The sequence below is a fragment of the Chinchilla lanigera genome, unplaced genomic scaffold (genome assembly GCF_000276665.1).
Source record: "Chinchilla lanigera isolate Chin_1 unplaced genomic scaffold, ChiLan1.0 scaffold00004, whole genome shotgun sequence".
Lineage (NCBI taxonomy): Eukaryota > Metazoa > Chordata > Mammalia > Rodentia > Chinchillidae > Chinchilla > Chinchilla lanigera.
In genome coordinates, this window is record NW_004955405.1 from 11,419,786 (window position 1) to 11,446,069 (window position 26,284).

General features: G+C 36.0%; 1 long non-coding RNA gene across 1 annotated transcript in view; it reads right to left on the bottom strand.

Moving 5' to 3' along the window:
• The window catches only part of LOC102003199, a 161,497-nt gene extending 138,069 nt beyond the window's left edge, over nt 1–23,428 (bottom strand). The window contains exon 1 of the long non-coding RNA XR_001235329.1: nt 23,271–23,428. This is a non-coding gene — a long non-coding RNA (uncharacterized LOC102003199). The remainder of the gene's footprint in view (nt 1–23,270) is intronic.
• Between the last annotated feature and the right edge of the window lie 2,856 nt (nt 23,429–26,284).

Below are 26,284 nucleotides of genomic sequence, written 5' to 3' on the forward strand. Positions count from 1 at the left end.
TTGATGTAGGAACCTGAAAGACTAGGTAAAACTCAAAACGTACAATAGACAATAGGAAAGGGAAAGAAATTGCTCAAAGGAAGGAACAACTTGGATGAGGGAAAAAAGAAAGAAGACAAAATATAAATATATATATGAATAGCTGTGATAACTGTATTGCTGATGTATGCTGGTGTACTGAAATGAACAGTTAATGCTTACAAATTTTTATGTTCTGATCAACTTTGCATGCTTGTGTCTGGTGGTCTGAGCAACTGATTTGAAGGTAACAATATGCAATGGAATTCCAATGGTGAACTCCTACCATCTTGTCTAGTGAAACTCTGTATTATCTCTAATGTTTTATCAAAGAATTATGTTTCTTATTCCCTTTAATGGTTTGAGCAAACTTTCATTCTTACATCTGGTAATCTAAGCAATGTAGTTGAGGACAGCAATACGTAATGTAACAATCACTGTTGGTTTGTATTAATTTGTCTTGAGACTCTGTATCACTTTGAATGTTCTTGCTTTTATTTGTTTATGTTCATGATACTGGTATGCTGCTACTGTTCTATTTTTTGTTGTTTGTTTCTCATTTACTACTCTCTTTAAAATTAAAAATAAATAAATAAAATAAAGTAAAATACAGTCCTCCAAGTCCAACCACTTTTCACAACTACACAGCTACTATTTTTTCCAATCCTTGGTGATCCCCTTTGCTAACTGGTATGATGGTTTCCTAATCAATAGTACTGTCCTTCCATTTCTATCTGGTATACCCCCAATTATGCTATGGCATATAACTTCTACGTTCAGATTTTCAGTGGCTTTTTATCATATTCAAAATAAAATCTAAATTCTTTACTGTGGTTTACAAATCCACCTTACTATGATAATTTCCAATTCCATCTCTCTGTTCATTTCATCTTTACTGGCCCGCTTGCTGCAGCTTGACAATGTTATGCTTGCTCCCAGTTTAGTGATTTTGCTGAAGCAGTTTCTTCTGTTGAACATCTTTCTCTCCCCAGGACTCCAGTACGTGGCCCTCCTACTTCACTCAGGTCTCTGCTTAAACCTTCACCGGTCAGACAAACCATTCCATTTATGGTTGCTACTTGATATAGAAATATACCTGTAAACATAACCTATTTATATAAGTTACTTCATTTAATTTAATTTTAAAGCAATTCTTTAGACAAGCATTATCAACTAGAAAACAAACTTAGGTATCCCAGAGGCTCGTCCTCTAAACCTCTATATCCACCTCTGTCCACATCACCACTTTCCTCCCAGTTGCTCAAGCTGGAAACCTACAGGTGTCACCTTTCACACTTGCACATTTCTGCATCTCTACTGTACCCACCAATCTAAACCACCACCATTAGTACCTGAATTACTGCAAGAGCCACTTACCTCATTTCTCTAGTTCAAATTTCTTCTATCCAAACTCAGCAGTCAAAGTGATCTTTATAAAATGTAAGCCATGGCTTAAACACTTATAAGATTCTGCACCATTATTACAATATAGTTGTAATAATAATATACAAATTATATTACCCTGCACAAAAAACCCTGAAAGATGTGTCCAGAACCCTAAGGTCAAGCTCTTGTCTCCTTGCCTCCAATCTTCGTAACTTATTCCTGTTCTTAGAAAGCTCTAAGGTTGTTGTTCCTTGTGATTCTTCTTGTGAAAACACTTTCACAGAGTTTCTCATGGAAGTTCATTGTCATGCAGTTCTCACCTAGAGTGTCACCTCCTACTATGGTGTGAGTATGTCCCCCACACACAAGGTTCCTGTGTTGACATTTAATCCTTATTTTGAGACATTAAGAGTCTGGAAACATAATCCAATGGTAATGTCTGGAGGTGAGGCCTTTGGAAGATAATTAAGATTAGTTAAGGTCAGCAAGTTGGGGTCCCCATGAAGAACAGTAGTGTCTTTATAAGAAAAGAGAGACACCACAAGAGACACACACACACTCGTGTTCCCTGTCTCTCACCCTGTGAGAGCGTTAGGGTCTCTAACCCTAACCCTCAGAACTCTGTCTGCCAGAAGATCATCACTGAATGTGGCTTCAACCTTGGCCCTCCAGAACTGTGAGCCGAGTAAACCTGTTTTCTTTATTGTTGGTTTTTCTCTGGTACCGGGAACCAAACTCACGACCTTGTGCTTGCCACGCAGGCGCTTTTGCCGCTGAGCTAAATCCCCAGCCCCAATAAGGAAGGTTTTTTTTTGTTTGTTTGTTTTCTGGTACCAGGAATCGAACTCACGACTTTGCGCTTGCCAGGCAGGTGCTGTGCCGCTGAGCTAAATCCCCAGCCCCTGTTTTCTTTATAACGTTGCTCAGTTTGGGATATTTGTTATGTTCATGAAAAATGAACTAAGACCCTCCCACCTCGCTTAGGTGAGTCTTTTCTCATGACAACCTAAAGCAATCTTACCGTCATTCCACCTAGCGTTATTTTATCACAATACTAGTTACTCCCTGCTCTTTTTTCCCCTGCTGGTTTTATTTACTTATTTCCATCTCTGCCTATTGAAATGCATGCTCTTCGATACTTGGCCTGTCACATATAGCATTATAACTCCAGCAACGCAACACTGCAACTTTATAAATACTCAGAAAAATTAGTTTAGGGCTGCCTAAGCTTACAGTGTTAGTTCTAGAGCCAAGATTAAAATGCAAATGTCCATACATAAATTCCTTCTATTGTATTTTGACTTCCCTAAAGCTGTCTCTTGGAATGTTATAAATTATTAAATTGACTATTGGCTTTACATATACTGACCCATAGATATTACCTCCTTTAAATTGTACTTATCCTTCAAGACTTGCTTTTCCTTCTCAATAGTGTTTTTGCTCTAAGTTACAAACAGGTTTAACCACTCTAATATTAACACAATGCTTTTATTGTATTTTAGTTTTGAAAATTAGTTTACCTTTTTATCTAAAACCCCACCTAGACTAGAAGTTGTTTGAGGCCTATCAGACTGCCTCAAACAGAACTTACTCAACAAATTTTTGCTGGATTAAATTATTTTTTCTTTATGCAAAAGTCTTGTTGATTTCCAGAGATATAAGCCTATCATAATACAATAAAAATCACTCATGATGGTAAAACAACCTGTTTATAGACAATAATGATACTTTCAGGGAACTTATTGGAATAAGTGAGGTTCAGGGCAAGTATTCCACACATTCTAGAATGAATTCCATAGGGAATAAATTGCATCTGACTGACTCAGAACCTATAAATATTTTTCAAGCAATATCAACGCAGGATTTTTGAATTCCAAAACCTTTTGAAAACCACTAATCATTCACATTCCTCCCAAAATGTCACACAGTGTAAAACTGATGGATCTTTTGTGACCTGATGACATTTGTCTCCATTCCTAAGGGCATTAGAATGGAAATGTGGTCTTCTATCATCCTGCAACAGTTGGTATAAATCCACTAGATACTTTTTAAAAATATTTTGGGAACACACAGTTATGCAAACCAATGTCTGCCTGTCCCAGCAGAGGATAGTAAAAGACTTTACAAACACCAGATGGGCTTTAACTGTGTTAGTAAAACATAAAGTACTCCAACCGTGCTAAGTCATCTTGTGAACAACTCAAAGCAAATATATTTGTTTCCATTAAGCATACTTTTCTTTCTCAAGAAATTCTAAAATTTTCCAGTATAAGGTTTATCACAATCCTTTAACACTTAAATTATCTTAGTATTAAACTACAATTATTTACTCTTCAGGTAGTATGTACTGATTATTATTTGTGGCTATATTAACAACTTTTTAACTTCACTGCAAGTCTAAAACATATCAGCTTCTAAATAAGAATTCACCTGAATTTCAACATGTTGAATGCTAGCTTCCCCAGAAATCCAAATCACAAATATTTCTGTCCAATGTGACTCTTTTATTTTATCCCATCTAATTTAACCTTGTAAATATATAGTTGTTGATATAGATAGATACAGTATTTTATAAAATAATAATAATATGACCTAAAAATACATTATTATCTAATTTTATTTTAAAAGGTTATTCTCTTGGAATTATCCAGCCTATAAAATTGTGATCATGAAAATGTAAATTTTTTACTCCAAGTAAGCTGGAGTACAAATAAATCCACCCCCAAAAAATCATTTATAGAGTTGGATTTTACTGTGGATTTTGCTCACATACCAATCTCCCAAGCTGGGGACAGGAAAAGAAGAAGTATCTATAAGTTTTCTTTGCTATTGTTTTTAACCATACATATTAACGATGGAAAGTGGTTTCCTTGCCTCAATACTGTACATATAACCTCTCAATAAATGACTGTGATCTAAAAGAAAGCAACTAAAAGTCAATCTGAGATTAAAATTTTTGTTGTACAAACAACAAGGCAACTGAAAAAAAGTATCCATGTGACCCAGCCATGTCTGTGAGCAGAGGTGTTCCTTCTCCATCAGAAACATGCCGCTTGCCTCAGACAAGGAAACAATTTTGACCCAAATGAGACTCTCACAGAAATCAGAGCCATATACTTGTAATCTCAATTGATGGCAGGCCCCAAAACAAAACAGTCAAAGTCATAGGTTTGCTTAAATCTGAGGTCAGGAAAGAATTTGTATACATAATGTATTTAACCTCAGAGGGAGTGACCATCACAAAAACCTAATTCAATTATGTCATTCACCTCATTAAATTCTTCAGGGGCTCTCTTCTGACCTCAGGGAAAGTCTAAACTCTCTAGAATGTTATCCGAAGCCTTCATGAGTTACACCTACTGGGTACTTTAGCTTCATCTCTGAAGCTTTCCTTCTCCCTAAGCAACTATGCAGCAACATTCAATTCTCTAAGAATATGCGACTTATTCAAACTGCAAGACCCTTCCCTCACTTTTTCTTGACTTACACACATCCATGAAAACTCAAGCTTCCACTCAGAATATGGCTGCCGCAGGAAGTCCCCTAGCCTCAAAGTCCTGGGAGAACAGAAGATTCCCCTGCACGTTACTACCAGCACCTACCCTACATCCCATTTATTTCACTATATTCAAGTTGTAGGATGTTTTGTCTGTCTCAGCTGCTGGCCTGAATTTAATCTTCAGAAAGTCTCAGATAGATCCTATTATGACATTTTACAGATAAAGAAACCAGAACTCTGACACAAACTTACTTAAAAGGTCAAGTAGTGAATTAGGGATGGAAGAAGAAATAAAATCCTGTACTTTTATTTAATCACTACACTATGTAGCTGTCCAGGATGGATGCTTCAGTCCAAACCACTATGAACTTATTGAATCAGATTTTATGTCAAATACATATATATATGGAATATATTATGTGGGAAATTAGATAGATAGATAGATGATTGATAGATATAAAACTCATCATAGGGTTGTAATACACCCTATATGCTCAATAAATACTAGTCATTAGCATTATTATTATTGTTGTCATTATTATTATTAGCATTAGAATTAGCATTATACATTTAGAGTTCACCTCTTGTGAATTAAAACTCCAAGAATCCTGCCAAACCCAAGACCTTTTTTGAACAATGAGGTCAGTCAGAGGTGACAGTTTCTTCAAAGTACTTCCCCTCTTTTCATCACCCAGAAATCTTTAATACTAACCTGTTTTATGCTTCCAAAAGAGACAAAATGGAATTGTTCTCAAAGGAAACTCCTTTCATTTCCACTCACTAGCAATTATTCCTTGGCAACTGGAGGCTGCATTAAAGGGTCTAAGAGAGTATGTGTTTGGTGTTGTTATTCTATCGCTGTTTTTAGCATGATACTCATCTTGATTCTTTTGGCTTAACTTAGGCCCATTATATATGAGACCAAGAGACAATGATTTTTTTTTTTTTTTACAAAACTCTCTATTTCTTCAGGGATGTGAAACTGAATCTTGTCCCAATGGCAGTAGCATCTATTCAAAGACAATCTGATTTTGTGAGACCTTAAAATGAAAACAGGAACTGTCAGATCTTAAATATGTTTCCTGAAACCCAAGCTCAGTAAATTGAGTCTCTTAGTTTTGCTGTTGTTCCACCTTGGGGAGCTCTGTTTAAAATCAACCATGTTTTGTGAATCCAGATCAATGACAGGACTTTAGGTCTCACAGGGAAACAAAGCTTTCCAGGAGGAAGATCAGCCAGCTCCTAGCAAGTACACAGCTCTAATTGCAAAAATGTTTGGGGCTCTGAAGGGTTGTGGTAGTTTACTGAACCTGACACTGATTCCTCCACATTGAAAACTAAGTGCACAATTTAACATATTTGGCATTTTCTTCTAAGGGATGGTCCAAACTCTGAAGTGCCTCTTGCATTACTGGTCCAAAGAGCCTTCATGAAATAATAAAATAAAATCTTTGGTTATCATCTTATTCACAGTAGCAGAAGGGAGTTGCAGTTTATAACTTTAAATTTCCCAAGAGTAAATTTAACATATTTAGCTGTAAAAGAATTCCAACTTGTAAATGACCATGCAACTTTTTCAATCACTTACCATAGTCACCTTCTCGATTTAAAATTCAGTTTCATGCATGAGTGAAAGAGTAAAGAGCTGAAACCTGACTACATCTATGGAACCCTGAATTAAACACTGAACCCAATTAAAACTTGCAGGTATAGGAAGACTTAATATCATAAATATGGGAATGGGAATTTGAACATGTGGAAAGCAAACAAGGAGTTGAGCAACTAACAGAATAGTACTCCTGGTGAAAGGCAGGACAGAGGGGAAATCTCCATTCTTTCCACATCATTCCTTACATAATCTCAACTCCATTTTGCAGCACTGGAGATGAAGGCAGGATGCCTAGCTAATGAAGACAGAACCTCAAAGCACTAGGTCTGCCTACTTTTACCTTCTGTCTAAAAAAGTTTGACAGAGCTCCAAGATCTGGGAGATTCTGGATTACTCACAGATCTCAGGGTGCCTGGAAAACTCAGAAGGAACAGAGAGCTTCCCTCAGTGTTCTCTACTGTATCCGTTCCACCTGGAGAAAAGGTCACCATACTCTCTGAACATCCACTACCAAATTTAGGGCTTTCATAACCACGCTCATAGTGTTTACAGCTGAGCTCAAGAATCTTTACAGATGTAGGAGCAGTGACATTTTCTCTGGATCTCATCTTTTATCTCTGTAATGCTGGATCTTAAAATTCATACATCTTTCCCTAAATTCTACAAGTATAATCTTTTCTAAGAGGAAAGTTAACTCACTATTTTAAAGCTGCAGTCATAGTGATTTACACACATTTTTCCAAGTTTTCTTAGAATAGAAAAAAAAAATCTTAAAGTAAAAATAGAATTTCACAGTGCCTAAAGGGGGGGAGCTACATAAAAAATCCTTCATGTCTACTACAGGGTTTGTCAAGACTAGTTCTATGGACTCTTATACTCCTCATATGTTAGTATATGTCTATCCTGAAAGATTATGAAAATTTTGGGTGCATATACATATGAGAATTTTATGTAGACACAATTACTTTCATAAGATTTTAAATACAGTAAATCCTTCTACCTAAAATTTTAGAGGATTTAAATTAATAAGAAAGTTCCAAATGTTTATTTCATTCTATTTTTCATAATGTCATAAAATTTTGGGCAAGGGTAAATAACTTGCTTATAAATACACAGATATAGATGAAATGTTCTTTATATGAAGACTTAGAAGCAGTCACGTGGTTGTCTACACTTTTCCCCTCCCTACTTTCTAAAGGAACCCTTCTGGTAATTATCCCTCCTCTTCTGGAAGCCATCTCCACACCTAGAAGCCTTACCCAGAGCTCCCGCATCAAGTTCAGAGAGCTGAGGAGTATGGTAGGCTCACAATAATAGCCAGCATTTACTGATAGTTTCCTTCATGTACACCAGGAATTGTGTAAAGTACTTTGCTGCATTAAATCTCTATAACAATTCCAATAGATTACTATTATTATTATTCCCATTTTATATGTAAAGCCACAAGGATCATGGATAATCATGGAAACCTGTAATCATCAAAATAAAAGATAAAGCACTAGTAACTGACCACAAAATAGTAGAGATCTACAAACCAACTGACTAATAATTCAAAATAATCATCTATAGAATGTCCAATGAACTACAAGAGAACACAGAGAGACAACTAAATGAAATCAGGAAAAACAATAGATGAACAAAATAAGAATTTCAATAAAGATAGAAACAAACAAAAAAAGCCAAAGAGAAAATCTAGAGCTGATGAATACAATGATTGGACTGAAAAAATTCTGCAAAGAACTGCAATAGCAGATTCAACCAAGCAGAAGAAAGAATTGGTGAGCTCAAAGACAATTCACTTAACTAAACAGGAACCAAAAAAAAAAACATAATAAAAGAGTGAAGAAAGCCTGAAGGATCTATTTGACACAACTAGATCTGTCCTAAAAGAAAGGGAGTTAGTTCTTCAAATTGAAATCAAAGGACACTAATTAGCACCATGAAAATATATGCACGTATAGAAACTCACTATAAATACAGGAATATAGTCAAAGTCAAAATCAAAATGCTCTAATACTACAATAGTGATTTTGAAATTTTTGTGTTGTCATGAAAATTTTGTTCATTTTCAACTTTTATTTGTTATTTGTACATGTTTGTAGTACATAATATTTACATCCCTTGTGTGGAGGTGGTCCTTGAACAACGCATGTGAACCAATACACATATTAATGTTTTCATCCCTTTTCCCTCAATAGTAAATTTTAAATCACTAAATCTAACACAAAAGTTAAAAGATCAAAGTACTAAAAATAACTATAGCTACAATAATTCATAAGTAAATATACAATAAATAAATTTTAGTCAAATAAATTATGACATCAGTAAAAGAGGTCAAAAGAGAAAAAAAGTGTAGAGTTTTTTAATGCAGTCCTTACCAGCATAAAATATATTGTTATAAGATATTTTATATAACTCTTATGCCAACTGCAAAGAAAACGTCTATAGTAGATAGGGAAAAGATAAGAAGAATAGAATCAAAGCCTAGTAGTATTTTTATAAAACTTCAAAATATACAGGAAGACAATAAGAGAAGAAAAGAACAAAGGAACTGTAAGACACTCAGAAAATAATGAACAAAATGACAATAAAATATCCTTACCTATCAATAATTATTTCATATAAATGGATTAAATTCTCCAAAGACATAAAACAATGAAACAATACAAAGATGTTTGCATATGCTGCATATGAGAAGAATTTTAATTTTGAGAACATACAATCTGAATGTGTCAGGATGAAAAATGATATTCCAAAAATGATAAACAAATGATCGGGGGCCTACACAAAATAAACTTGAAATATAATACCACTGCAAGAGACAAAAAATTGTATAATGACAAAGAGGTCAATTTATTAAGATGACATAAAAATTATAAATAAATATGTATCCAATATTGGATCACATAACTATATGAAACAAATATTAACAGAGCTGAAGAGAAAAATAGAAAATATGCTAATAATAGAAAATTTCAATACATCATTTTCAACACTGTATAGATCATCCAGGCAGAAAAACAATTTAACAAAAGAAAATTTCAACAATACTGGAAATGAAGTGTTCCCACAAATATATAAAACATTCCATTGCACAATGGGAAAATACACATTATTCTCGTGTATACATGAAACATTGTCAAGATAGGTATAAGCTACAAAACATGTTTTAACAAATTTAAAAAAGATTGAGGTTATACCAAGACAATTTCCAATCATAATGGTATGAACCTAGAACTCAGTAACAGGAAGAAAATATATGGAAATTAAACTTATGAACTCCTAATGGGTCAAAGAAGAAATCAAAGAATAAAGTCTTTTTTTAAATCTTGAGACAAATTATAATGGAAACACAACATACACCAAAAAAAACTATGAGATGCGGCTTTTAAAGGAAGTTTATAGCAATAAATGTCTACTATGAGAAAAAGAGAAGATCTCAAATAAACAATCTAACTTTACACCTCAAGGAGTTAGAAAAAGAGGAAACTAAGCCTCGAGTTAGCAGATGAAAAGTAATAATAAAAATCAGAACAGGAAATAAATGGAATAAAAACTAGAAAAGTAATAGAAAAGAACAATTAAGAGTTTTTGAAAAAATAAAACAATTCATTGAAATTATAATTGTGAAAATAAATACTACATTTCATACTCTAAGAAGTGGAAGGATCAGGGAGACCACTATAAAAATTAAACATCTTCTGTACCTAATTTGATAGGTATCAGCAAATTGGATAATCAAGAAAAAACAAATAAATTCCTAAGAATATGCAACATATCTGGGCTGAAATACAAAGAAATGAGAAATCTAAACACACCAACAACAAGTAAGGCAATTTAATCAGTACTCAAAACCTGCCAGCAAAGAAAAGCCCAGAACCTGGTGGCTTCACTGGTGAATTCCACCAAACATTTTAAAAAGAACTAATATCAATCCTTCTCAAACTACTCCAAAAAGTTGAGTGGAGAAAATTCTTTGAAACTCAATTTATAAAGTCAGCATTATCCTGATATCAAAGCCAAACAAAGACACACACAAAGATGTCAAAATCCTTAACAAAATGCTAACAAACTAAAATAATTAGCACATATGGATTACTCACCATGATCAAGTGGGATTTATCCCTAGAATGCATGGATGATTTGACATACAGAAATCAATAAATATGACATCTCACACTAACAGAATGAAGGGGAAAATTCACATGACCATCTCAATAGATTCAGAAAAAGCACTTAACAAAATTCAACATCGTCTCAAGATAAAATCTCTTGACAAATTAGGTACAGAAGGAATGTACCTTAACACAATAAGGCCAAATAGGACAAGTTCATAGTTAACATCATTCTCACCAGTGAAAAGCTGGAAATTCCTCTAAGAAAGGGCAAAAGGAATAGGATGCCTGTTCTTGCCACTAATATGCAGTGTGGTACTCGGAATTCTAAAGCAGAAGCAACTAAATTATGGAACAAATAATGAGCAAACAAAATTTGTATATTGTGATAAAATAAAATATTATTCAATCTCAAAAAATAATGAAAGGGAAAAAAATAATGAATGTAGGAAGCACTAAGACAGCAGAGTAGTAAGCAGCAGAGAAACAGTCTCTCTGAAAGTCACCATCCAGAAGCTGGAATACAGCAATGTGAAGAAGACAAGAAAGAGGAAAGTGGATCCAGGGGACCCAGGGAGGATCTGAGGTGCAAACTGAAACCCACTGAAAGAGTAAAGAGAGAAACTTCAGTGAAGTAGAAACAGGTAGCTGGCAGCACCTTCTCCCCAAGACGGAATTCACTGCGCAAGAAGAGCAATTCAAACCTTGGACACATAGTGACTGCCAGTGACCCCAGAGGCCTCCACAGGAAGATGTAGCAGTGGAGGGAAGCAAGACATAAAGGACTACACTAGCTGTGGGTGAGTGCTGAAGGATCAGTCATCTTGTGCAAGACAGCAATTGGCCAGGAGCCATCTTTGAGAGAGGCTGACTGAACTCAGAACTAGAGCAGCTGTGGGCTCCATCTAGCAGCTCCCATCTGGGCTCAGGCCTATAGAAGATGCACTGACAGCTGCAGATAAAATGAGCTGGTCCTGGCCAGAAGGTGCAGGTACGATGAGATTATCCACTACCCTGTCAAAAAGCTACTGCTGGTTTCCTGGGATAAATCAGCATGGACTGGGACTTTGTATCCACACATCTACCAGGGATAGCAGAGACATACCTGAAAACGGACTTTTCTCTCTCTCTCTTATTTTTTTTGATGTTGTCGTCATGGTTTTGTTTTTTGTTTCTGTTTTTTTCTCCCTTATTGTTTGATCTTGTTCTTATGAGTATGAATATAGCTTCTAGCCTCTTTGTAGTTGTGGTTTGGTTCTGTTCTTCTTTTTATCTCTTCCTTCTCTCTTTCCCTCCAGTCTTCTGCACAAGTTCCTCAAAGTTAGTGTGATCCCCCTTTGTCCTCCAGTCTTACTTCTAAACTCTTCCTCTTCTTCCACTTACCTATTTTCTCCCTAGCCCATTTTAAATTTTAACTCTTGAGGGAAAAATTGACTTGTATACTGCATGTAATTTTCTAGTTTGTTTTGTATTTTGTTATATAGCCACAAATCTAGTTCACACAGTTAAACATGGTAAATTAATGGTTAGCTCTAGGATGTGTTTGATTCTATGGTCACTACTGATGGTACCACTATAGCCAAAAGTGAAATAATTTTTTCTAAACAGCTGTTCTTCCTGATATTCTAAGACTGAGATGACTAAGGGTCACAGAAAATATGGTGGCACAATGCCAAACAATCAGCAACTTCTCATCTCCAACAAATTGAAGATGCAGGATCTTACAAAAGACTCAAAACCCAAAAACTAGCTACAACTGGAAGATATCTCAGAGAAATAGTCATTTCTTAAAGGTTCTAAGTACTAGCAATAAAGCAACTCACCATAGGCAATTTACAAACATCACCTCAGGAATTAAACTTAAAAAAGAAAAGAAAATGAGAAGACACTTAAACAACCCCAGATATCCTGTTCACCAAAGGCAAACCCAGGGGGCAATGAGGTGGGACAATCCAAAAACCACCCACCTGGCCTCTCTGAAATGGTAACAACAAAGCAGTTGAATGAGGTGCTAGAAAAATGTCAAATCAGAAATAATTTCTCATAACTGCAGAGATGGTATCCACAATGAAAACCATGCTAAGTTACTCTAGAGCAGATATAGATAAAACATAGAGGAGTTTAAGAAAATTATGGAAACCATGAATGCTCAGCATAGGAAAGAAATGGAATCCATAAGGGAGATTCAAGCAGATATCCAGGAGAATAAAAATTCCATAGAAAGTATCTGCAGCAGATTAAGCCAATGTGAGGGCAGGATCTCAGATATACAAGACAGGCTTGTGATTACTGGTCATGGAAAGAAAGGTTTCTTAAAAATAGCAAGAAACCATGAGAAATCAATCAGTAGCTATGAGATGAAGCAAAGAATAACTTAAGATTGATTGGAATCAATGAAAAAGCAGGAAATAGCGCGAATGACATTTTAAAAAATGTTCACAGACATCATGGCAGAAAACTTTCCTGATAGAAAAAAAATTTTTGGACATATAGAACTCCAATTATCATAACAAATGAAGCATATAGAACTCCAATTAGCCATGATCAAAAGAAAATCTACCACCAGGCATATCATAGCCAAGATTCCAGTAATTAAACAAAAGAATGGAATCTTAAAAGCTGTTAGGAAAAAGAAATAAATCACCTATGAAGGCAAGCCCATCAGAAACATGGCTGACTTCTCAGCACAAATCCTCAAGTCCAGGACAGCTTCAAGTGAAGTATTTCAAGCCCTAAAAGAAAACAACCTCCAGCCCAGATTGATATATCCCACAAAACTATCTTTGAAAATTGAAGAAGAAATAGCACATTTCCATGAAAAGAACATCGGAGGAAACTTATGGCCACCAAATCAGCACTCCAAAATGTTTTAAAGGATGTTCTAGAAAAAGATAAAAAGGACTAAAACTCCAGGAACCCCAAGAGAAGGAATCCACCAGGCAAGGCAAGCAATTAAACAGAGGGAGGAAACAACAGGAAAATAACATGACAAGGATCAGTCAATACATATTAGTAATAACTATCAATGTAAATGGTCTCAGCTCGCCAATCAAAAGACACAGATTGGCAGAATGGATCAAGAAGCAAGATCCAACAATATTCTGCATACAAGAAACACATTTAATTCAGTAAATACCCATATTAGGAAAACAGAGCAAGCACAAATAAACAACTTATTGGTGAACCTCAAACTTCTAGAAAAAGAAGAGCAGGCTAAACCAAAAGGTCATATAAGGGAGGAAATTATAAAGATTAGAGCAGAAACTAATGCATTGAGAGAAAAAAAAATACAAAGAGTCAATGAATTTAAGAGTTGGTTCTTTGAAAAATTAAATAAAATGGAAAAACTCTTATTCAACCTTATCAAAAATCAAAAGAAAAGACTCAAATCCATGCAATTAGGAATGAAAGGGGTGAAATCACAATGGGCACTGCAGAAATCCAGAAGATCATTTATATCTTCTTTGAAAACTTGTATTCAAACAAGATGGAAAATGCAGAAGAAATGGACAAATTCCTAGATACATATGAATTATCAAAGTGGAATCAAGAAGATATAAAATCCTAAATAAACCAATATTAATTGATGAAATCAAAGATGTAATTAAAAACCTACCAACAAAGAAAAGCACAGGTCTTGACAGATTTACTGCTAAATTCTACAAGACATTTAGAGTAGCCTTAACACCACTACTTCAAACTCTTTAATGAAATTGAAAGAGAAGCAATATTCCCAAATTCATTTCTGGAAGCAAACATTACCCAGATACCAAAACTGGAGAAGGATCCAAGAAAAAGAATTACAAGTCAATCTCCCTCGTGAGCAGACATGCAAAAGTCCTCAAGAAGATACTGGCAAACAAGAAGAATGCAGCAAATCAACAAAAAAGTTATAAATCATGACCAAGTGAGATTTATCCCAGGGATGCAGGATGGTTCAACATATGTAAATTAATAAATGTAATACACCATATTAATAGAGCGAAGGACAAAAATCATATGATCATCTCAATAAAGATACAAAAAGCTTTTGACAAAGTCCAGCACCCATTCATGATAAAAAAAAAAAAACCTACAGAAAATTGGAATAGATGGTCTTTATCTCAATCGGATAAAAGCCTCCTATGACAAACCAACAGCTAACATCATACCAAATGAATGAAAACTGAAAGCTTTCTCTCTAAAATAAGGAACAAGACAAAGATGTCTACTATCTCCACTCTTATTCAACATAGTCCTGGAAACTTTAGCCAGAGAAACTAAACAAGAGAAAGAAATAAAAGGAATAATGACAGAAAAGGAAGGTTTTAAATTATCATTACTCACAGATTACATGATATTCTACATAGGAGACCCCAAAACTCCACTAAAAAATGCTAGATTTAATAAGTAAATTCAGTAGCTTAGCTGAATACAAAGTCAACACTCAAAAATCAACAGCCTTCTTGTACATGAATAACAAACTCACTGAGAGAGAAATTAGGAAAACAACACCTTTCACAATAGTGTCCAAAAAATGAAATACCTAGGAATCAATCTAACGAAAGATGTAAAAGACCTCCACATTGAAAACTGCACTACTCTGTAAAAGGAGATTGAAGTGGATATCAAAAAATCGAAAGATATCCCTTGCTCTTGAGTAGGAAGACCTAATATAGGGAAAGTGGCCATACTTACAAAACTGTTAAACAGACTTAAAGCAATTCCAGTCAAAATTCAAAGAGCATATCTCATAGAATTAGAGAAAAAAAATCCTAAAATTCATTTGGAACCAACAGAATCCTAGAATAGTAAAGGCAATTCTGGGCAACAAAGGCAAGGCAGGAAGCATCACAATCCTTGGCTTGAAATTATACTATAAAGCTACTGTGATAAAAACAGCATGGTACTGGCAAAAAAAATCAGACCCAAAAATCAGTGGAACAGATTAGACAATGCAGAAATAATTCCAGACATACTCAGCCACCATATCTTTGACAAAGGTGCTAAACACATTCACTAGAAGAAACAGTCTCTTTAATAAATGGTGCTGGAAAAACTGGCTTTGCATATGTTAAACATTAAAATTGGACCCATATCTTTCACTATGCACTAAACTAAAGTCAAAATGGATCAAGGATATAAATATTAAAACAAAAACATTAAATCTGCTGGAAGATAAAATAAGTAAAACTCTTGAAGACATTGGTGTAGGCAAAGACTTTATGAATAAAATGCCGATTGCACAGGAATTATCACAAAGAATCAACAGCTGGGATCTTATCTTACTAAAAAGCTTTTGCACAGCAAAAGAAACCACCAACAGAGAGAAGAGACAACCCACAATGTGGAAAAAAATGTTTGCAAGCTGATCCTCAGACAAAGGATTACTACCAAGGACATATAAAGAACTCAAAAATTCAGATCTCCCAAATTTAAAGACCCAATTCAAAAATGGGCATCGGAAGTGAATACACACTTCTCAAATGAAGAAATATGAACAGCAAATAAATATATGAAAAAATGTTCAACATCGCTGGTCATGCAAATTAAAATAACACAGATTCCATTTCACCCCAGAAAGAATGGCTATCATCTAGAAGCCAACCAATAACAGATGCTAGAGGGACTGTAGGGAGAAAGGAACCTTTCTCTACTGTTGGTTAGAGTGTAGACTCATGCAACCACTGTGGAAATCAGTGTGAAGATTTCTCAAAAAACTAGAATTGGAGGTCCCATTTGACCCAGCTATTCCCTTTTTGAGTATCTTCCCAAAAGAATTAAAAACATCATACCACAACAATATATGTACCTCCATGTTTATAGCAGCACAATTTGTAATAGCTAGATCTTGGAAACAACCCAAATGCCCACCAATTAAGGAATAGATTTTTAAAATGTGGTCTTTTTCTGCAGTGGAGTACTACTCAGCCATAAAAAGAATAACCTAGAGACTTTTATAGGTAAATGGATGCAACTCGAGACAATACTCATAAGTGAAATAAACCAGACACACATGTGTAAACATCATACTGTCTCCTTAGTGTGAGAAGCTGAAAGAGTAAATAAGATCCAAAATGCACAGTGGATATTGTAAAATGGGTAGAAACTTCAAAAGGAAAGAGAAACTGGGATGGGGAAAGGAGAAAAGAAGGAAGAGAAAAACAAAAAATATACATATAAAAGATAATTAAGACAGTTACACTATTAATTTCTCAGTTCATTGAAAAGAAATGTTTGTGCTAATATTGTTTGGACAATTAAATGCTGATATCTTTCCTGTGAGTAACTAATTTAAAAATAACAATATGCGGTGTATTAACCATTGTTATCCTCCTATTATCTTGTTTTGAAATTTTGGTATATTTTTTCTCTCCAAAATTAAAAAGTGAAGTACTGATACATTGTACAATATGAATAAACCTCAACAACCGGTGTGCTAACTGAAACAGGCAATCAGAAAAGATTATATAGAGTGTGATCCCATTTATCCAAAATAGCCATAGAAAGTAAGTGTACAGAAACAAAGAGATGTTAGTGGCTTCTAGGAAGTAGAGGCAGGTGAGACTGGAGCTTATCCTGGGAAGTGTGGCCAGTGAACAGAAGGTTTCTTCTTGGGTGGTGATAATATGCAAAACTTAGATTATGGGGATCATTGTACAACTCTATCAACACACTAACAACTATTGAATTGTACATTTTCAAGAAGTGAACATTATAGATTAAAAATTACACCTAACTAGGGTTGTTACAAATGCTTTTTAAAAAGAGTGGCTCTACCTTCCTGGACCAAGTGAAATATAGTAGCAGAGGCAGAGGTGTTTCAACTTGTCTTTCAGCAACATTTGCATGTTTCTGTCTTCTGCTAAAAACATCATTCAGCACCAGCAGAGGGAGCTACAATGATAGCTTTAACCAACCTTTGCTTCCAATCATGCGTCCTATGAAAAGTATGTAAGAGAATATTTTCAACTTTAGACAAAATAATGATTAGTTGAGTTTGATCCTGATTGAGCCCTACCAAAAGGATGGAAGAATTTATATTAATATTCATTTCTTTAATGAAATGGCCTACAATGGTCCATTTATATATGTCAGCTTCTTGACTGTACAATGTTCTCCACAATATAAGGATGTCTAGATATAGTATGATGGAAGATGATGGTTAGCTAAATATTTTGGTGCTCTTTATATAACATTTACTTTTAAGACAGTGAATAAAATGCAGTAGAACAGAGAGTTAGACTCCCGTCCATAAAGTATTCTTATGGGTTCATGCTATACACATGCTCTGGTTCTAGGACCAACTGATTGTAACATGTCCCAATACTTAGATATTAGTGCAAAATAAATGATGGATATTTTTGTTGTATCCAAGGCTGAGAAAACAGCTTGTAAAACTTCATTCATTTATTCAAGAAATGTTATTTGACACTATTAGATGTCAGCTACTGGAAAAAAGCAGACCTACAAATTGTCATTGTGTGGTCCACATTCACAGGGAAGGTGGTATAAAATAAAATATCACTCCACTTTTGAATAAATATATTGAAGGAAAAGAGAAATGATAACAAAGGGGCCTGATTTAGGCTGGGTGGCAGGAAGGTCTGAGGATGTAGAACCTATACGAACATGGAGGACAGAATGCTCTAGGCAGAGGAAATAGTATTACGTGAGCCCTGAGAAAGAAAAAGCCTTGGAGGAGTTGCAAAAAGACCTGAGAGCTACAGCATACCTGGAAATAGCCCTGACAGAGGCTGAGGAGGGAACCAGGGCTGTATGGCACTGAAGGCTGTGTGAAGAGATTGGTATTGTATCCTAAATGCAAGGGGAAGAATTTTAAGCACATGATTGGGTTAACGGGGGTGCATTTTTAATAAGCCATCCTAGTCATAGAGTAGAAGCTTGAACCTCAAAAGTAGAAGGCAGGAATGGCATGCTGGTACAAAGAAACAAGCTTATTGTGAATGGAATGTGAGATTCAGGGGCAGTGGAAAGTTAGAACATTCATTCTAGAAAAACAAGGCCAGTGCATGAATGGCATGTGGCACGCCATCTGACAAAATCCATGTCACAATCTGTGCTCACCCAGACCCCTGTCGACCTATCAATCTTAGACACAGCCTTAAAAGGGGTTAGCAGCTATGTAAAGCAAAGCCAGGCAAACAGCAAACCTGTTTTTTCCTCTCTCGGGTTATGGAAAAACAATCCAAATAAAGAAAAAAGTCAACTCGTTCACATGCTTCCCAGAGAACACATGTCTAATTAAAAAATGTATACATGCTTCCTAAAACCACTGGCCCCTATGGCACCAGCTGTTAGAGTTATAATGGTGCATCAAATGAGGGGAATCAATTTTACACAGATGAGTAAAGATATAATATTTCAAGCTGAGCTTCGGAATTAACTGAATTTACATGCATGTTGTGGTGGAAAGAGCATGGAATGTAATTTCAGAGGACATGGGGTCAATTCTTACTCAACTACTTACAAGTTCTGTGTCTTTGGGCAATTTACTCAACTTTTCTAACCTCAAGCTCCTCATATGTAAAATGTATAATAATATTATCCACCCCACAGAGATGCTGTGAAGGTGAAATGAGTATGATACGCGCAGAACAACCATTATTTTTCGATACCATTATTTTTAAGCAGCACACTTCCAAAAATATAATCGATTCCTCCAAATAAACCTCTATTAAAAATAAGAATTATTCCTCAAAAAATTACATTTTCCTTAATAATTTTAATGTAATTGAACACATTAATTTATCCCATTAATTGAAGTATTTTGGATAGTTCTCTGCATCAAAAAATAAAGTACCAAGAATTACTAAATAACTCACTTATTACATTTGGATAATTTTAAAATCTAGATGTTAGGGGAAATAAAGACACATGAACTAAATGAAATGAACAAAAAACCAACTTAATTTCTAAAGAATAAGACTACTTAATTAAAAAAGCAAACACTACACCTTGTAAACAAAATAATTGTTTAGCTTAAATCTCACAAAGATTTTTCAGTGCCCAAGCTCCATCACTCACTCATCATGTCATTTCACAGCAGCCCCTTGAAGTCTGCAAATTTCAATTTCTTTGCATATGAAATGAAGATAATTTAATAATAATTCATAATCTTATGAAAGAGTTCCATAAAATTGTACATATAAAGCACTTTGATACAGTGCCTGGCACAAATAGCCATTGAATAATTGTCAATCATTGTCCTTGTTTTTTGTCTGGATGCCTAAAACATATTTTAGCATTTTTTCTTAGAAAATATCTGGAGTTTTCACCTCACATATTTTTGAACATTAAATGAATCCACTGCTACTAGGCCCTAACCCTTCCTTCTCACTCTACAAGACCCTAAGTCCTATTCCCACTTCTACTGGACCCTCACTCTCTCAGAATGCCTCATGTGAAAAGTTGTTAGTGATTTGAACAGTGCTAAACCCCGTGGACAGCACTTCTTCTTGAATGTATTAGGAAAATGCTTTGCTATTGAGTCCTCTTTCCCACTTGAAATAGTTTCACACCACAGCTTCCATACATTGCTTTGTCTTAATTTTCCTCCTCCCTCACTGACCACTGCTGCAGTCCTTACTGATAATGCTTCAGTGTACGCCCTTTACAGTTGGCGTTTTTCAAGGTGGCCGTCAGCGTGTTTCATGCTCAGGTCCTGGGTCTCTTCGTTTTTCTGTGTGTGCTCATGCCTTTAGTGACCTCAAAATATCTTGTGGCTTCTAATACTATCTACAGTCAGACAATGATCAAGTTTTAATTTCCAACCTGGAGTTCTCCTCTGAATGCCAGAGACACCATCTCAACTATCCAAGTTTTCCATTTAGACATCTAATATGCTCTCAAAATGAGAACATCCAACCCCAACCTTTTTTTTTTTCTTCCAGACCTTTTCTTCGCACAATCTTCCCTAACTCAGTTCACAGCAACTTCACCCTTCCAGTTGCTCAGGTCAGAAACTTTGAATCCTTCTTCCTTGATTCCTCCCTCTGTCTCCCAAATCCCACATCCAGTCCATCAGCAGGTTCTATCAGCTCTACTTTCAGAAAATATCCCAACTCCAACCCCTAATGCAGCCAGCTTGTTGCCACTTCCAATGCTATCACCCTGGCTCAAGGCATCAGTTGGATTACAACAGCTCTGCCTTTTTCTTTACCTCTCTTTGTAATTCATCCATTCCCTACCCAGAAAGGTCTTTCTTTTATATTCAGATCACATCAAGTCATTCTTCTGCCCAAGCTCTTCACCTCTTGTTCTCCATCTCGAAGTAATACCTGGGGACCTGGAGACCTTACAAGCCAGTAGGGACTATCTTGGCTTCCCCTCCACCTCCTCTAAGCACACCAGCTGCACTGGACTCTGCTTTTCATCACACAGAGCAGACCTGCTCCTGCCTGCTTATGGGCCTTGCTATCTGCTGTTCCTTCTGCCTGCCAGCTCCTCCCCATGCATGCCTGGTGGGGTCCGACTGGCTTACTCTTTTTGCTCAGATGTCACCCTCCCTCCAGGAGCCCTCTCCTGGCCACTCCAGCTATAACTGCAATTCACTCTCCCTGCGTCACATTCCCAACCTGCCTGCCCTTTTTGTTTTCTTTTCTTTTCAGCTAATAACCCCTGGTATTCTTTGTATTTTGGCTGTCTGTTTTTTAATTACCTGCCTCTCTTGAATGTAAACTCTCCTGGACTGTAATAAGCAGGGATTGTTGCCTGTTATGCTTGCTTGCTGTGTCTCCAGAACTAACAAGAGAGTCTTGTCTGAGTGGGTAGTCAATAACTATTTGTCAGGTAAGTGAAAATGATGAAGGAATAGTTTTCCTAGACCAGGAATAAATGTTAATTAACCTCCAAAGTATCATGAAAGCCCTAAGGCTGCTGGCATTTAAGTGGAACAACTTTAAATCTTAAATGTTAAAAATGTGGTTATGAAACAAAATCTATTATAGCATACATAATAGTTGGGCCTGTACCATACAACAGTCTATGTGTTGTACACACACGTGTGTGCGAACTACTAGACAACCACACTCTTTTTACAGTGTTTCATTAAGTTTCATTCATATATCACACTAGAATTTAAACTTTAACGATATTCTTCCTTTACCCTTCTAAGTCAACCACCTAAGGAGTTATTTCTTTTAATATTCTTCCACTATAGACTTTTATTGTTGTTATTTTCTTTGTCTTGTCTGCAGTATGTGAACTAACAAAAATTTTACATTTTAAGCACTTTAAATTTTAAAAAGCTGCCTATCTCTGGTTTCTAAGGAAAGACATATTAATTTTATAAATTGTGCCATAGGTATTTTGCCTCTGTACATTACAATAAACTGAAGTGTTTGTTGTTTTTCTTTTCAAAGTGCTCCTTTCTTCTGCAGTTTTCTCCAATTCCAAGGACCTTGCTACCTAACTGTCCTTCTATATCACTTAAACAACTGTTTGTTCCTCCAGAAAAGGCTGGCCCAGGCCTCACCACATGTTCTGTCCTGAACTATAAGCGCAGACTCCCTCTGTGAAGGTTGAAAGCATTAGCACTTGGAAATAAAATAAAAAGCACGTTGTCAAACATCTTGAATTTCATGGAAAGTACAACCTCTTCTGATATTTCATACATAGACATATCAACAATATAAACCAACATTAGCAGTCAGGGTTACAGCTGTTGACGATTGAATGTCCACAAGGACTTGGCACTGGACTGGTCACTCGAGAGGTTTTATAACACTCCACAGAAAATATTGATCTTGCTCTTAAAAGACTTCAACTTAATAAATATGTAAGAAAATTCAGTCACTAAGTATAGCCTCCTGCCTCTGTGCTGGAAACACACACACCCACCTTCTGCAATATTCAAAGAGCCTTGAAATTGAGGTGAAAAACCCTGCTTGAACCCCACTGTCATTTATTAATACGAGTCTTTGATCCCTGTTTTGGTCTGCTTGCCGCTAGAATGAACTAGCAAAGAACAATCTGCTACCACAAGGATGAAACTGCACAGACAAAGGAAAAGTAAAGAAAGAAAAAAATGCCTAAAGAAAGAAGTGATGAAAAGTAAAACTGCATACTACCAATAGAAGATAACAATTTTATTAGTACTTGGAATAACTTTTTCACCTACCTCTGAAAAGGTTTACCTAACAAATTAATAAAAAGTACACGAACCTTTCTAAGAAATGTAGCTTATTTTTGTATGACATTCCACTTTATTTCTTCATTGGGAAATCATGCTTCCAAAAAATGTCATTCGTGGAACTCACAGAGTTTGTAAACGTGTGTGTGTGTGCATGTGTGTGTGTGCATGTGTGTGTATGTGTGTGCCTGCCAGTCCCACTAAACCATAGGTTCCAAGAGGTCCAGGACCTTGTGCTTTACTCATTAATATATTCTTGGTGCTAAACACTGTACCTAGCCCAGAGGAAATTCTCAATCAATATTTAGGTAACAAATAAAATAAATGTCCCTTTTTCACGATCTGTGCATAGCATATTTTAATCTGTAGCAGTTATCAATGAATTCTTATTAAGTTGCCTTTAGAGGATAATAAATAAAAGTCATTTGTAATTATTATTTCAGGTAACTGCTTATTTTGACCTTCTTTTGTTAAGCACCTGATTCAAACTGACAGCGATATACAGCCTACCTGACAAAATGCCGGTAGCTCTCAAGCCTAAGCTCACTCGTCCTGGGGCTTCTTTCCAACGTCCTTTTCCCCCTGCTCCTCGTTGGTCTTGCTAACTTCTCTTTCTGATCTCTTCCCAAAGTGTCCGTACATCTCCCAGTTTGTAATCTCTCGCTCTGTCTGGGAAGCTGCATAAAACAGAGATTGACACAGGATTTAAAGTCAGCCTGCTTCAGGTACAACCCCAGATTTAAAATTTTCTGGTTGTGATCTGGGGCCTCATTTTCCATCACTGTGAAGTGGGTTATCTATGTAAGAGATATAATTAATAGCACCTACCTTATGGGATTGTCAGGAGGATTAAATGAGATAATATGTGTAAAGTGTTCTGCACAGCGCCTAATGTGTTTAAGAAATGTTAAGTATTTAGCTACGATCTCTTCCTCCACAATTTAATTCCCACACTGTAGCCATCACTTGCTAATATCAAGATAGCCACAACCAGAATTCCCTGTCCTTTCTCTAAAGCACCATCCTTAATACACAACTGAGTCTCAGGCTGCTCATGTCCAACACAGTAACATCTTGACTATTCTTCTCCAAATCTGTTCAAAATTACATCACTTTTCTCCCAACTAGCCCACTTGGAAACTGTATCTGCTATATCCTTTTAGCTGATGTAGCCAGTACATAATAATGTGTGCCAAATCCATAAGCATACACTGAACCAGTGGTCTCTCTGCCCCCTTCTTCCTTCTATCAGTCCCAAGCTCCACTGTTAAAATAATCCATCTAAGGCTTAACTCTGGGTATATTCTTTCCTACTCATTCATCTATGAAACATCTGAATTTCAGTTCAACCCTCTCCTAACCGTTTTTATCCTTCAACAGAACTTCTAAAAGCCCAAAAGTTAACCAAACCAAATTACAGCTTCACAAATAGGTTCTCTCTCTCCCATCATCATGTCTCCTGCTCCAAAATATCTTTCTCAAATGTCAAATTGTTCCCCATTATTTAAGGCCTTTCTCAGAGACTCCTCCTCCATAAAACTTTCCTTGATTCTACCAGCAGGTTGTACTCCTTCTTACCTCCAAAGTCCTAAAACCCTTTGAACTTCTGATGAATTTCATATACTACCTTCTAGCCTGGTTGTCTAAACATTAAATCCTCCTTGCCAGATTGAAAGACCACATAATGTAGAGGACAGAGCCACATTTACAGCATACTTATGACAGTCTTTCAAGTTCTCTGGGCCTCATGTCCTCAGCTGTAAGATATGAAAAATGACAAAAAGCATATACTGAAGCTTTACATGATAAGAGAACTATTTCCTCTTATAAGTGGAAAATTACCAGTTAAGTAAAAATATGTGAACATTTAAAAGACTGAAAGGAAGGAGATAGATATTATTAGCAATTATTATTAGGTGGGAAAACCAGGAATATTTTTATTTTGTTCTATATTTGTTTATCTTCCAACCGCTTTACAACTAGATAGCTTGTATCCATGCTACTGGCCAGTCATACAAGCATTAATAGAACTTCAGAAACTATATTATGATTTGATAATACAAGAAAATTAGTCAAGAGGCACTATATAAAAGAAAACATTATTTAATTGCCAGGATAATATATGGCTCTCAGTATCATCAAAAATAGGGGAAAGATATTTCTGCCTTCAAAATGCATCAAATTTCAGTCACAATGTGACTGGGAAAGGCTCAAGTAGAATAAAGAAACTTAAAAATCACCTGCCAAAAATACTTGCCATAAAAAGTGGTTAAGACACTGACACAGCTCCTTAATTTCAAGTATTTAGAGCCTGACATCTGGTCTACCGTCAGAAGAGAGCAACACAGACACAGAGAGCACTGCTCCAAGTCTACAATCAAAGATTTATGTCTGGCTCAAATCAAAGAGTCTACATCAAGAAACACTTGAAGGGGCAAAGGTACATGCTAGACTCAACACCCTTCATTCTGGAAACTTTTCACAACTGCAAACTCAGTGTGTCCAAAGCTAAATATATCTTCTTCTACTCAAAGCCATTCATTCAGTCTCCAGAGCTCAAAAGTATGACTTTGGAATCAAGGAGACCACAGATTCAATGCCATTTATTGTCAGAATAATTTTGGAACGTTATTTAATAACTGATCTTCATTTTTCTTTTTTTCGTTAAAAGAAGGTAATTGTATAGGATTATACAGTTGTATAGTAATTGTATAGAAGGTAATCCTATAGGATTTTTGAGATAAATCTTTTTAAAAAGAATGTGTTCAGGGCACTTGTAATAGCACCTGGCACAAATAAGGACTCAAAACTGCTAATTATTTTGTAGTAAATAATCACAATCTGCTCTGTCACCCAGACTAGAGGCAAGAGAGACATTACAGCTGCCCTAACACCAAATCTTGCAGATTCTGCCCCTGAAATATCTCAGGTATGTGACAGCTGCCTCCTCCCACGTCTACTGCCACATGCTGACTACAGCGTTTCTCACCTCTTGCTCACCAGTGTACACTCAAAGCAGCAATACTTCCTGATTCCTGCTCTACCACTCACCTCTGATTTCTCCAATAGTTTTTCTATGATGACAGAGTTTTCAGAGATAAAATATGGCTGTGCCATTCCCCTGTTTAAAGATGTTTCAGCCCCTGGTATGCAGGGCCAAGTTCAAGCTTAGTAAAACTACATGCAATAACCCTCTTTTACAATCCTTCTGAATTTGTGTATCTTTCCAGCTTTACTTTATGCCAGTCTCTGAAGCTGCACACATTCACCCTAAGGTGGGCCTGTGCCAAACACTGGCTAAAAATTACATTTTCTCTCCATCCAACACCATTCTTCCTCATTTAACAAGCTCTTATTGATCCTTTAGGAAATCACTTCACTTTTAGGAACACCACCTTTTCTATAAAGTGTTTCTCTGAGATTGTTCTTCTCCCCTTTTACCATAAGAGCGTGTTTTCATCCCTGTTGTTACACTGCATTTTAATTTTCTGGTTTCCATGTCTTTTTTCACTCTATAGTGAATT